General features: G+C 44.0%; 1 protein-coding gene and 1 pseudogene across 1 annotated transcript in view; both read right to left on the bottom strand.

Annotated features, from left to right (window-relative positions):
- Nucleotides 1–14,603, bottom strand: part of Pip5k1b (phosphatidylinositol-4-phosphate 5-kinase type 1 beta) — a 267,662-nt gene that overhangs the window by 240,856 nt on the left and 12,203 nt on the right. The gene's annotated exons all lie outside the window — the stretch shown is intronic.
- The window catches only part of LOC116101434, a 64,745-nt pseudogene that overhangs the window by 38,195 nt on the left and 11,947 nt on the right, over nucleotides 1–14,603 (bottom strand).

The raw sequence follows: 14,603 nt of genomic DNA on the forward strand, positions 1-14,603 counted from the left end.
TTTTTTTTAAGACAGGGTTTCTCTGTATAGCCCTGGCTGTCCTGGAACTCACTCTGTAGACCAGGCTCTACTTGAACTCAGAAATCCACCTGCCTCTGCCTCCCAAGTGCTGAGACTAAAGGCATGCACCACCACTGCCCGGCTTCTTTTATTTTTAATTTATATTTTACATTCCATATTCCATTTCCCACCCTCCCCATCCATCCTCCAACTGCTCCACATTCCACACCTCCTCCCCACCCACCTCCTCTCCAAGTGAATGTCCCCACCTCCCACCCCACCTGACCTCTAAACTCCCTGGGGTCTCCAGTCTCTTGAGGGTTAGGTGCCATCATCTTTGAATGAACACAGACCCAGAAGTCCTCTATTGTACGTGTGTTGGGAGGCCTCATATCAGCTGGTATATGCTGTCTGTTTGGTGGTCCAGTGTTTGAGAGATCTCAGGAGTCCAGATTAATTGAGACTGTTGGTTCTCCTACAGGATCACCCTTCTCCTCAGCTTCTTTCAGTCTTCCCTAATTCAATATCAGGGGCCAGCTGCTTCTGTCCATTGGTTGGGTGCAAATATCTGCATCTGACTCTTTCAGCTGCTTGTTAGGTCTTTAGGAGGGCAGTCATGATAGATTCCTTTTTTTGTGAGTGCTCCATAGCTTCTGTAATAGTGTCAGGCCTCGGGACTTCCCCTTGAGCTGGATCCCACTTTGGGCCTGTCACTCGACCTTCTTTTCCTCAGGTTCCTCTCCATTTCCATCCCTGCAGTTCTTTCAGACAGGAACAATCATGGGTCAGAGATGTGACTGTGGGATGGCAACCCTATCCCTCACTTGATGCCCTGTCTTCCTGCTGGAGGTGGGCTTTGTAAGTTCCCTCTCCCTACTGGCATTTCATCTAAGGTTCCTCCCTTTGAGTCCTGGGAGTCTCTCACCTCCCAGGTTTCTGGTGCATTCCCATCCCGAATAGAAAAAACATCACACTCACAAAGGCTTTTACCCTTGAATCTTAAGCCAGGCTTTTTTACCCTACATGTAGCCACATTCCATTCTTGTCACCTTATCTCTAATTGCACAACCTTGTGTACTTTTTGTAGCCCTCCTATCTGTTGTGATTTTTTTGAGGGCAAGGACCATATATTTGTTTTTGCAATTGCTGCCTCACCAAGCCCTTCCCTCTAAACGCCACCCCCCTGCCCTAGGCATCTTACAAAAAAACACTGCACACGGAAAGTACCTAGAGGTGCTTCCCACCATGTGTACTTATTATTGTAAAGGTTTATTTTCTTTGTGAGTGTGCGTGCCCACAGAAACCAGAGGTGTCAGATGTCCTGGGATGGGAGTTACAGCAATTGTATGCCACCCAATGTGTGTGCTAGGAATAGAACTTGGGTCTTCTGGAAGAGCAGCATGCACTCTTAACCACTGAGCCATCTCTTCAGCCTCTATCCTCCACGTTTCTTTTCTTTTTGGGGGGTTGGGGGTGGGGGTGAAGGAAGGTTTTGAGATAGGGTTCCTCTGTATAGCCCTGGCTGTCCTGGAACTCACTCTATAGACCGGGCTGGCCTCAAACTCAGAAATCCGCCTGCCTCTGCCTCCCAAGTGCTGGGATTAAAAGCGTGTGCCACCACTGCCTGGCTCTCCATGCTTCTTTAGCCCTCTTGTGATCACTCATGTGGGTGGCATTGCCTCACTCTGGATGCTGTACTCTACTGAGAAGACAGAGAGAGCGAGCCACCTTAGACATGCCAGTGTATCACTGCAAGGTCAACTCTACTTCCCTCCTGTTGCCCAACAAGACAAACAGCTATGTCAGCTCATATCAGTGCCACATATACTCATAAGCTGAAGCAAACCTGAGATGTGACACCTCTTTAGAACACAAAGAATTCTACAACAGCCCCTAAGGCTCTGAAGCAGCCCTTGACCGAGGCATAGGACCCTTGCAACCAAATTATTACATCTTTTGAAAGGGATCGTAGGCATGTGCTAAAGGTGATTTTCCTTGGCAATGGTGACTATGGAGGTCATATCTGTTTACTTGTTAATGATTGAAGGACCAGCAAAGTGGAGAAGATTTCAAAGGCGATTTCAAGGAAGCCAGTATCCGTTGTGGTCCCATCTAAGGAAACTCCCTTCGTCTAAAGGGGGAACTACATAAGACTGCCATATGCAATGTTTAAACCCAAAACAATCGTGAAATACTATCGTCCTTTCCTGCTTCCATCCTGCTTGCAGTGCCTTGCCCTCATATAAAGCCTACTCCACCCATTTTAAGGGCCTAATGGGTTCTAGGGAGTTTATTGTCCCATTCTAATATGACCTGGTGGGACAAACTCAAAGGTTTTATTTCTCAACACAGCCCAGGTTCTACTACATGGTTCCTATGGGCTTTACTAAATTCCTCTGCTTTTCTGGACTTCAGTTGTACGAAGTATCAAAGTACAAGATCTGCTAAGAATTAAAGCTTTCTCAGAGTTTTTTTTGTTGTTGTTGTTCGTTTTAATGCTGTAATTGGATATGGGCTGTGATCATAGATCTAAAACATCCCTTAAAGTAATTTTTTAATCCAAAAATAAATCTCATCTGCTGACATTGTTCACTTTTTTTTTTTTTTTTGCAATCAATGTTACTTCCAGTAAGCTTTGAAGGACATTTCTCCAATCGCAGTATCTTTGCCTACACTGGAAGCAGGGCCATCTATATCTATGTCCTAGTCCCTGGTTGTTGGTATCAGGCACACCCCATATCTTATTGTCCTTGTCCTTAATTTCTATTCCCTATAATATCATTTTTAAAAAATGACTTGCTTTCTGCTGGGCATGGAGGGCTCATCCCTGTAATCCCAATATTCAGGAAACTGAGGCAGGAATATTGTTCTAAATTGAAATTTAGCCTGGGCTACAAAGTAAGTTTGCGGCCAGCCTGGGCTAACAGAATGATGCTCCATCTCAATAAAACAAATCAGAAATGAAAAATAAATTTTGTTCTCTTACAATCTTCATACTGTATTCATAGGCAATCAAATGCACAATAAATGGTGAACAAATTGTAATTGTTTGTAACATCTTTCTCCATTTATTTGAAATAGATTTTACCATAGTACTTTACCGTCAAATAATTCTGTCCTTGGGAATAATACCATTTAATCATTTCTCTAAATGTCAGGCACTGAAATTAGTTTAACCTTTCATCATTATTATTAACATTGTTCTAACAATACGTTTTTTCTCCAGTAATTTCTTTTTCTGTGAAAACAGAAATCACTGGCCAGGCACGGTGGTACATGCTATATAGTCTCAGCACCTGTAAGACTGAGGCAGGAGGATCTCACTTTCTTGATTCGGAGGCAAGCCTGAGTTAAAAAGGGAGAACCTGTCTCAAACAAAACAAAGCAAAACAATGACAAAATTAATTATTGATTTAAAGGTTATGTTAAAAAATGACTTCTGTTGGTCTTTTTAGGGCAATATATCTTTTTTTTTTCTCAGATCTGGAGTTCAAAGCACTATACTAGTCTTGAGGCACAAAGATTGTTGGAGTGCTTTAAGCCACTGTAGAGAATCAGTGTGTGCCATGTAGGGGGAAGAAAGGAGAGGTAAGGAAAGCCCAGGACTTTACACTTAGTGTGCCTTCTATTTGGAACGCTTTTTTCTTGCACATGCATTAGTTTTACTTCTGCACTTTGAGTCTATATTATAACTTAAATGTTTCTCCTTGAAATGTCCACGTTGTAACCCCTTCTAGCTCTCTCTCTTCCTCTCTTCCTCTCTCTCTCTCTCTCTCTTTCTCTCTCTTTCTCTCTCTCTGTGTGTGTGAATTCCAGCTGGCATCTTTGAGAGGAAACTAAATCATGAAAATGAAATCCTCATAAAGGGCATTAGTGCTTTATAAGAGAAACAGGGAGCATGCTTCCCTTTCTTTCCGCTGACTGAGGATGCTTCTTTCTGTCTCACTGGCCTCCCCAAGTAAGAAAGAAGAACCGGGATGCTGAGAACTTTGGGGATGGCCACTTAAACATCTGGTTGCTTTACAACTGAACAAAAGCTAAGTACTTCTTCAAAAGATGGCCTCACAAAACAGGTCAAAGCCATCTCGGAGGGGGAAAGGCACACCCACTGTTTATGCTTTGAAGTGTCCCAGCCATCAGCCTATCATGAGGCTTCCATGGCCACCTACCTTAGAGAGATGCTTCCGTAACTGGACCACCTGGTATTGGCACCTGACTTCCTCCTCCTGAGCAACATGTAATATGCCTGGCCCTTGGTTTCCTTGTTAGTAAAATGGTCATGGTATCCTCTTCTACCTCAGGGGTTCCTCTGAAGATGAAGGAAGGCAATGCATTGCTATGACTTAGGAGCACCTGGACTAGGACGGATGCCCAGGGAAGTTTAGGCACACATTGCCAGGGCACTGTCCTTGCAGCCCCCTCTCTCCCTTTCTTCCTTCCTTCCCCTCTTTAATTGCAGACTAGTTTCCCAGTATTTATTTCCTTTTCCCCACTATTTATTTCTTAACATTCAGCTTCTACCCTCTACTTATTTTAGCAATTTTGTGTCATTTGTATCTCTGTGCTGTAATGGTCAATATGCCCATGCTTTATTTTCATGATGGAAATCCATGGACAGTGATCTCAAAGACCTCATGGGAACCAACTCTTACTTCTTCTAGCCCTATTAATTCTATTTTTTTCTAAGACGGCTGATCTTAAATTTCATGCTTTGGGTCTTGGTGATTATTTCAAACTTTTTGGTGGATACTTAAATCACTAGGGCTTGATTCACAACTCATCTCCCTTCCACTGCCCCGGCCTTCACTCAAAGCTTAATATACTGTTATTTTTAAAATTTTTTGTTCAATACACTTTGCCACAAATCTTTCTGTGTTTCTTCTTATCTCCAAAGTAAAACTGTCTTATATATAGACAGCATGATTATTTACATAGTAACTTATCTGATAAATAATGAGAGCATAGCTCTCCACCATAAAAGCAGTTAAAGACAACAGATAGAAAGATGGTATTTTTTAAAAAAGCAATTCAAAACCACAAGGTACTTTTTTGATAGGCCTATTAAGGTGTCCAAGGTGACATCTTATAGCATGTGTGGATGACAGATGATTCAGAGAACTTGGACACCTCCAGTGCTGCTGGCAAAATACAGGTACCACTGTAGGGAACACTGCCTTCTAGTCTCTGCCTCCATGGCTCCTGTTCCACCAGCCGAGCTTTGACTTTGTTACGTAAATCTGTGATCTAGCCTGCAGTCAGACCCAAGTTAGACCAAGAAACAGCCCAACTATGGACCTGATGATACCACCGGACTCACTGCTGGGCTGAGTAAACAATTCAGATTTTAGTGTTATATTACCAGAGCCAATGTTGTGATTACACAAAGATCTCTATCCCAATGTGTTAAACTCTGAATGCAGAAATCTTAGCCCATGGGCTGCGGGGTGCTTGACAAATAGGATGTTCACCCAAGATGAGTCGTTCAAACATGCTTGTTTTCTTCAGTCAAACCCTCCTTACAATGCCGTACTACATAAAGGTTACCATAACCTCATGTAACTAGACATCTCACCAAGCTGGGAATGTTTGGGCACAAAATACAGCAGGTTCCCCTGGGCAATCCTGTCTGCAGAGAACACTTCAGGACCAGGCACGGCCAGTGTCTACCATGAAGCCTATCGGGTGGCAGGCCAGGGGGATAGCACTGTTGGAAGATCCAGAAGGCCCTTGACAGTTGTAGTTAGCTCTGACAGGTGGGCATGTGTGAAGTCAACGACAATGCTAGGACCTCAATGGTCACCGAAGCTATAGGCACACAGTGGCCAGTCTCAAAGTCCCCTTGCAGTGGTATCAGCGCAGAGGCTTGAGAGCAGGTGTCACACGAGCTCGGCAGGCAGTTCCAGTGTTTGTGTTAGCCACAGAAAATGATTTCCTCTCGTTTTGATCAAGTATTACCCATGTTGATAAGTCTAGTCCGATCCTGCTGACAGCGGACACATACCACTGGACTATTAATATATCTATTACTGAAATTTTCCCTGGCATTTGAGGAATCCAATTAAATGCAAACGTCTTAAAAATTCCACAGGTGTGTGCCTTCTGAGAGCATCTAAACAGAACCTGAACAGGTGTGCTCATTGAAACATGGACCTGTGCGTGTCCTGGCATTAGATTCTCTGCAGCGCAGTAAGTTACACCCACACAAGAAGCACATACTTAGTTAACCTTGGGAGCATCATGCACTACTCCGAACCCTAACCAACCAATATTTTGCTGTCCACCAGCATCCTTTTTTAACAGGTACACAACAAGTTTTCGGCACCCATACTGAGGTAGTGTTTCAACTTAGAAAGCCTTGGCAGACTTCAGTAAAGTGCTTCCTTCCCAACCTTGGGCTCCAGAGCTAGGGAAGAAAGTCTTCTTTACAAAGCCCCTTAGCACAGATCTGCTTATCCACCCTTGCGATAAAAATGATGTCCAGAGTGGGACCTCATTCTGTAATCCCTATAAAATACGTTCTCGTGTGTGTGTGTGTGTGTGTGTGTGTGTGTGTGTGTGTGTGTGTGTGTGATACTTCTGTTCTGAACACCTCAAAGGTCATCACTCTATTTGGTTTCTCAAATAGACCATGCCTTTGATCTTGGTCAAAGAGCCACTGTTTAGATATTCATTCTACTGATGAAAAGAAGAGAGGCGGGGGAGGCGGGAACAAGGTCAAGCCACTTGACCAGAGGTCACGGAAGTGTCAGCGTAAGGCTGAATGAGTTAAAGTTGTGCTTCTCTGACCACAGAGCTCACTGTATTCAAATTCAATGTGGGCAAATGTAAGCAAATGCTTTTTAGAAGCTCCTGATGCTTGCTCTAACACACCAAGAGATAAACTCCTTTCACAAGCAGGTAGAAAGGAGTGGTCAAAAGACAGTGTCTTCCTCTAGAGTCTAAAGTAACTAACACTAAAGACAAATCACAGGAGTTACCCTGGCCTTAGTGGGCATTCTCAGTACTTCAATCTCTCTCTCTCTCTCTCTCTCTCTCTCTCTCTCTCTTTCTCTCTCTCTCTCTCTCTCTCTCTGTCTGTCTTTGAATAAGAAATAGAACAAGCCAGGCAGTGGTGGTTCACGCCTTTAATCCCAGCACATGGGAGGCAGAGGCAGGTGGATTTCTGAGTTCAAGGCCAGCCTGGTCTCCAGAGTGAGTTCCAGGACAGCCAGAGAAACCCTGTCTTGAAAGCCAAAAAGAAAGAAAAAAAAAAAAAGAAAAGAAAGAAAAAGAACAATAAGCTGCAAACATTTTTGAAGCAGGCATTTTCAGGCACACCGACTTATTCAGATCCTACAGAAGTTTAAGTTCCCCCTTTCCTTTTGTTCTTCTAAAGGAGAACTAAAATAACAAGACAACAGCAGCAGCATCTGAGGTGTACAAGGCACTGAAGCTGTTAAGTTGGGTGGGAACACAGGGCGGGCAAATATGCGGTCGGCCTCTGCCTGCAGGACTTGAGTCTGCTTGGAGAGATAAGCCGTGAGGCAGTGACAAGCTGGCCTCAGGGGAAAGCTCCAGGGAAAGTCACAAGAAGAAGAATCGCCAAGGAGTAAGTGGGCTTGAGAAACTGCTTCTGGGGAAGCTTCCCCAGACACCTTCTAAAACAGCTGAATGTGTACCATAGCTCAAAAATTAGACGCCATTTCCTCAAACACAGAAGAAAATAGAAGGCAATTCAGTAGTAAAAAGAGCCTGAGCCAATGTATGAGGTAATTAAATTGCAAATTAAGAGCAGAGGACAGTATGCTCTGTTACACACACCTTTTCAGGGAACTTTTATTAATCCCAAGCCTGTAACAATTCACAAGCTTCCTAACTATCATGGTTCCACAATGATCTTTCCTGACATCCACCCTCCTCCAAGACTCCACCTAGAGATCCTGCAGGTGTCTCAGCTACATCTGCTCCCATGGCTTGGATCAGTGTCCACAACCTGTTGTTACCTTACCACAACCACCATATCCCTCCGGGACCACTCTAGTTATAGCCACACCTTGCCCAGACCTCCCACTGGCCTCTCAGTTGAGCATCTGAGGTGAGACTCATCATGGTGAACTTCTTGCCTCAGCCATGGGGCCTCTTCACACACTTATCTCAGTGAAGTTTCTTTTTCCACTCTTCTAAATGTTCAGCTAAAAACTAAAGAATCTCTTTCTCCAACCCCTCATGTTCTCTCAACACTCGTATCTACGTAGATCATCACCTCCAGGTTTCAAGGCTGCTCCCTTTTGTTGGTGCTCTCCACCTTTACTGAGGTCTCAGATCTCTCTTTAGCCCCGCTGTTGCTGGTTTATTTCCTTTCAAATTCACTTCCCCGTATTGCTCATGTGACCAGTTGAAGGTATGAGCTCATCACTTGCCAACAAAACTCTTCTTGTTGTACCACTGCCTTCAGAGGAAAAGCTTGAACATGGCACAATTAATGTGTCCATGGTAGGGGTCTCAACATAGCCTGTCCCATGTCCTTCCACCCTTTCCCATCTCCCCACTACCAAAGTATGCAGCTACAAACCACTAAGATCTATGATTCTATATCTTTGGTGCTGATGTGGTATATGGCTGCTGTCACTCTGTAATATCGTACCCACGATAATGATGATGATGATGGTGAGGAAGGATGGCCAACAGTCCATCCAGTAGGACCAGACTGTGGATCAATGGTGCTATGGAGGAAACGAAAACATGGGGAAGGGTTGGAGAAGGGTGCAACAAAATTTGGGAATCCGCTGAGGAAGGGTCGTTAAGAGGGGTCAGTATAGGAAAGAGGCAAAGACAGAGAATGCCATATTAAGTCAGCGGCTATGAAAGCCCCGGCTGAACAGAAGAGAAAGATGGCTCAAGTTTCTAAATCTGCAACTCTATGAAAACTCCAAACTTGGGGAAAGAGGCAGGCTGAGGGTTTCAAAGGATTTCTGTGCATGCGCACATTCCTCACTGTGATAAAATTGGGGGTCTCAAGCGTAGATGAGTCTCCAAAAGAGATACGTGAGGTCATTAAGTTATTTCAAATGCAGTGCACACATACCCCCAAATATAAAGAAACGAAAAAAGACTAACATCTGGCGGCACACAAAGCCACTTCCTGGGACAAGAACTTGAAACAGTGGGCAGGTAGAAGCCAGGTGGGTTCACATTTGCAAAAGGCAGGGTAAGCTAGAAGATTAACAAAGGAAGTTGCAGCTTATAAATGAATGGATTCATGTAATAGGAATTGCAGACCAGCCTTGGGCTAGATGTGTGTTCTCAAGCTTTGGCTCATGATCCCCTTGGGGAGGGTCATGTATCAGATATCCTGAATATCAGATATTTACATTATGCCAGACAGCAGTAGCAAAATTACAGTTATGAAGAAACAACAAAATAATGTTATGGTTGGCGGTCACCACAAGATGAGGAACTGTGTTAAAGGGTTGCCGCGTTAGGAAGGTTGAAAACTCTGGGCTTAGACACGACTCTGAGCACCAGGAAAGGAGAGTGAGCTGGTGAGAGCTAGGTGACACTTCAGTGAAGGATGAAGACTAAGGAGAAAACAAACACAGAGGCAATGTGCAGGGTGTCCAGTGACTCGAGGTTGCTCAGCCTGTGTGCGGAGACCTAGCACTAAGCACTAAACCCCTCCCAGAGGTTTCAACACGTGTGGAAACGAATGCCCCTCCAACAAAGTCTGCAATACAAAAAAGGATGCATCGTGCTCATATTACCAATGACACTGTAGGAGACAGTTTCTGAGATATTGCTTAACAGAATTATGAAACCCAGCTGGACACGCATCTCACAGGCTGAATTTCCATTTTGTTTCTACCAACAAACATATGCAAAAGTCCTGTTTCTCTTGGCACCAGGGGCAGAGCTGCCATTTGTCCTGTTTCCCATTCACCCTCACCTCTCTATCTAAACCACACATCTTGGGGAAAAACAATAAACCAGCATCATTCAAAAATAGCTCATCAAAGCAATAACGTTTTTGTTTCTTTCCAAAGATGAATTCTCAGGCCAAAGAAAAGCCTGCGTATGTCGCCCGTCAAAATAAAGTTTTCATTACTTGTTTTCCTTGCTTTATGGGAGTTTTGCTGATAGGAGACAGGAAATTTGGGGGACTTCTCTGTGCAATTTCTCCAAAGGAAAGAGAAAGACAATTTATCATCTACAATTCTAAGGACATAATAATTGAAAATGAAACTGTCACCAAAATATCCATCATTTTTTACTACCATAATTAAGTGAAATAAAAACATTTATGAAATCTTACTTTAAGATAAAGTAGCAAACACATTATAAATATTTCATAGAAAATAAAACGGAAATGAAGTCCATCTCAGCTTTAAAACGGTAGGTAGGACTTTGGAAAATGCACTTGTTATTGGCTTTTCGACTAAGAGAAAAGCAAAGGATTTGACCAGAGACCTCTTGAGGTCCTCTCTCTTATAGGTCACCCCAACTTTTTCCCTCCTTAAGGATAATTCCAGAGGCTGGAGAGAGCGGTAAAGAGCACTTGTTATTCTTCCAAAGAACCTGAGTTCTGTTTCCAGTGCCCTCATCAGGTAGCTCAGAACTAGCTGTAACTCCAGCTCCAGAGAACCTGACGCCCTTTTCTGACCTCAGTGTGCACCTGTACGTGCACGTGGGGGTGGGTTTACATGCAGGGAGGGAGGGAAAGGAAGGGGAGGGGGGAGAGGGAAAAAGACAGACAGACAGACAGACAGACAGACACACACACACACACACACACACACACGGAGACAGAGAGAGAGAAATAGAGAGAGAGAAACAGAGAAAGAAGAGAGAGAGAAGAGAGAGAGAGAAGAGAGAAGAGAGAGAGAGAAAGAGAGAGAGAGAGAAGAATCTTTAAAACAAAACAGCAATTTTAAAGTACAATGAGGTCTTATGGAAACCACAATTTAGACAACACGAGCATTATCTTTCTTGTCCCTAGATTGCAACGTAGTCTCAACAGCATAGCAAACAACAAGTAAGGCTGTTGCAGGTTAGATCTAAAATGACCCCCATACAGTTGAATGCACTGTTTTGGGAGGAGCTAGAACCTTTGGCACAGCCCCCCAGTTTGGGTCAAGTTTTCTCTGATTCCTGGGTGGGCCACATGAGACACTGCCACTTCAAGTTTCCTTTGTCACAGACCCATTCCAGCCACTCAGACTCCCCTGCCATGCTGGATGGGACTCTAGTTCCTGAACCTTGAGCCAAGATAAATCCCCTTGAAGTTGTTTCTGTGGGGGTATCCTGTTACTGTGACAGGAAAAGCTAACTCACTTCTAGGCTCACTCTCGAAGCCATGGAACCTCCTTAAAACGAATGAATGAAATCAGAGAGGCATTTCAGAAATAATAAAACGGGGTCAATTTCTGTGGGACAAAGACCTCTGTATCTCTGCATGGATTCCCCAGGCAAAAGCTATGCTCGGCTCTGTACAATCTTATAAAGACTTGGAAAAAGACATGACAGGATTGGGGAGGTTTTCTGTTTGAAAAACGGCCATAATCAATGTGGAACCTTAGGGAACAGAGAAGCCCTCTGCAAACAGGAAGTGTGTCCTAGCAGTAAAGCAGCCTGCTGAGAGTGTGTGAGCAGCCACAGGGTCCTGCACCCCATCTCTGTGCGTTTTGTGCTGAGTTGGCTGGTGGAAAAGGGAAGACTTGATCCATCAGTGAAATTCAGATGAAGAAAAAAAAAACAAACCTCAAATTGTCCTGGGTGTGTTTTAAGTAAGGGCTTGTTTGTTGGTTGGTTGGTTTTTATTGCTGCTTTACAGTATTAGGTCCTTGCTAAAAATGTTGTAAACTTTAGAGTAATCATTACATGAAAAAAAAAATACAGATAGGCTCACTTTAAAAGCTATGGTTCATTGCTGAAGCTTATGAGTGCTGTGTGACAAGGTGGCTTTATGAACCATTGTCCTCCAAGTCCAAATTCCAACAGGTGTCTACACTCCATGACTCATCTTGTGTGCTGGTAGAAATGAAGACTTTATGGGGAAAGGCTTCACAAGGTCATTAACCACCCCACCCCACCCCACATCTCCTGGAAGGCACATTAATGCAGAGTGTTGGATACAAGGCACAATCCCAAGACAGTATGAAAGGTGAGGGTAGAGCAAATTCAGGCTTTCTACACCACAGAGCCCCATCATGGAAATAATACCAATTAGTGGATCAAGGACACTGTGTATTTGAAGTTGGTGGTAGGAGGGAACATTCCAGAACAGAACAGAGTATATTTCATATACTGTGGAAGTGCTGTTTCATGAAGCCATTGTTTTGATTAAAGGTATTATTTATATCTCTGTATATACTGCAGTTCATCGTGGAATGTGTTTCTTTTAGGGCATTGACTACCATATAATAAACTGAAAGCCTGTGTCGTGTCCCCCCAGTCCCCCGCCATTTCCCCATCCCTCCCACCCAGCCCTGCCCCTCCCAGAAGTCAGGAGACTACTGATTGGAGAAAAGGCTCAACAGTATCAACATAAAAGCAGCCCTCATCTTAAAGGGAGCAAAAAAATAGTTCATTCCAGAGCCATTTTGAATGACCATGACCCAGAAACACAGATTTATGTTACCCCAAATTCCATATTCCCACGTGGAAGCAGTTTCACAGGGTGGAAGGACATGGGACATGCTATGTTATTGCTTTGGTGGGGCTTTTTTTGTTTGTTTGCTTTTGTTCTACAGGACAAAGAATCATAGCAATTTTAAAATGCACTGGTGGGTACACCAGAGAGGTAGATAGTCTGGGATGGGGGAAGATTTCCAGAGACCTAACATGTTACCCAATGACGTTCTTAGCTCTTGGATTGGTGGAAGCTAGTGTTTCACTTAGTCGCTTTTCAGAGGTTTGTATTTATTACCACAAGGTGTTCGGATACAGAGTAGGGCAAGGAATAGAGGTTGAATAAAATATAAAGTGATGGGGTCCTGGACCCACAAAATTCCAGTCTCTGTGTGGTACTGACATTCCAATGGCCCATCATCAGTCTCTGCAGACACAGAGACTCCTTCCGGGAGGTTTTGTGTTCACAGCCAGACAGGGCTTCTTTTCCGAATTTCTCGTCAACAGTGGTCAAGAGTATCTACTTCTCTTCCAGAAGCCTCAGGTTCAATTCCCATCACCCACATCGGGCAGCTCACAATGGCCTGTGGGCATCTGATGTCCCTCATCTCTAAGAACACTGCACCCATGTGCAGATGCCCACAATAGGCACACACACACAGATGCATAATTAAAAGTAAAACTAAATCTCACAAAAGCAACCCTCAGAAGGCCCTCTCCCTCTCTTCCTGCCACAGAACTGTATCATGTAAGATCGGTTCTCCAGAACCTCAACCCAGAAAGTAACCATGCCAGCATTCTGATCTTAGACTTTCAGCATCCAGAACCATCAGAAATAAATTCTGGTAGGTAGAAGGCACCTAGTCAACGGTCCTTTGTAGCAGCAGACTGAACTAAGACAGGTGGTTATTTTTTTTTTTTTCATTAATTTTCTGTTCATGGCAGGGAAGTCATAGTGGCTGGATGGGTCTGTGGCAACAGGAGCTTGCAGTGGTTAACCACCAGGAAGGCTCTCCCTGTAAGATTTTAATGTCGGTTACACAGTAACGGCCAAGAGTAAATGCGAGCATGGGTCAGATCTATTTATTTCTTAATTGAGGCATTACTCAGGGTCTCCTACATGGCAGAACAGTATCCTGCAACCTTCTTTTAATTCTTATTTTGGAACAGGTCTCCCTAAGTTATCCTGACTGCCTATGAATTTATTCTGTAGCCAGGGCTGGCTTTGAATTTGTGATCCTGAAGCTTTAACAACCCAAATAGCTGGGACTACAGATCCGCAGCAGCAGGCCCAGCAGGTCAGGATGACCTCTCAGCTCTCTAGGATTCTGGAGCCCTGTGTCTTATTCCAACCCGAAAAACACCTAGACAGATGAATGCTTTAGCCGCTAATTCCTTCCCCTGCAGCTGCTTGCTTCTGTGGATGTAGGCAGTGTTGACCTTTTCCTCTTTAATTAAATATTATATTTGCTGATGGAAGCATATGGGCAAGCCTTCTAAAGCCATCTTATATAGTGTGGAGTCCTCTGTGAGTACGAGCCACTTAGCATCCATTGGTGTGGGCAGGGAGGAGTTTTGAAGAGGAAAACCCACCTCCCACCCCACCCCATCCTGCATCTCTACCTTCCCTTCTCCTAACCACAAGCCTGCCCAACCTTCGCATCCCTTCCTCTGTTACAATGTTAATTTAACTAACTCACACCCAAGGTTCAAGGTTCTGATTTTTAAAGCAGTCTATAATAAAAAGTCTTCCCTTCATCCTTGCTCCCAGAGAGCCAGTTGGCCATTCCAGGAGCATCGTTCTAGAAATATGACTTGTGGACAAGCTTCCTTGGGGGTAATTACTGCAGGGGCCATTACAGAAAGGCTGATCACACAATTATTCCATCAAGCACTAGAAAGTTAGAAAAGGGCCATGCGCAGCATTAACTGGGCAGCAGAATGCATGGCCTCTGTGTGTTTCCTCCCTTGCCTGGGATTTTGCAAAAGTTTTTTTTTTT

This window comes from Mastomys coucha, unplaced genomic scaffold (assembly GCF_008632895.1).
Source record: "Mastomys coucha isolate ucsf_1 unplaced genomic scaffold, UCSF_Mcou_1 pScaffold21, whole genome shotgun sequence".
Classification (NCBI taxonomy): domain Eukaryota; kingdom Metazoa; phylum Chordata; class Mammalia; order Rodentia; family Muridae; genus Mastomys; species Mastomys coucha.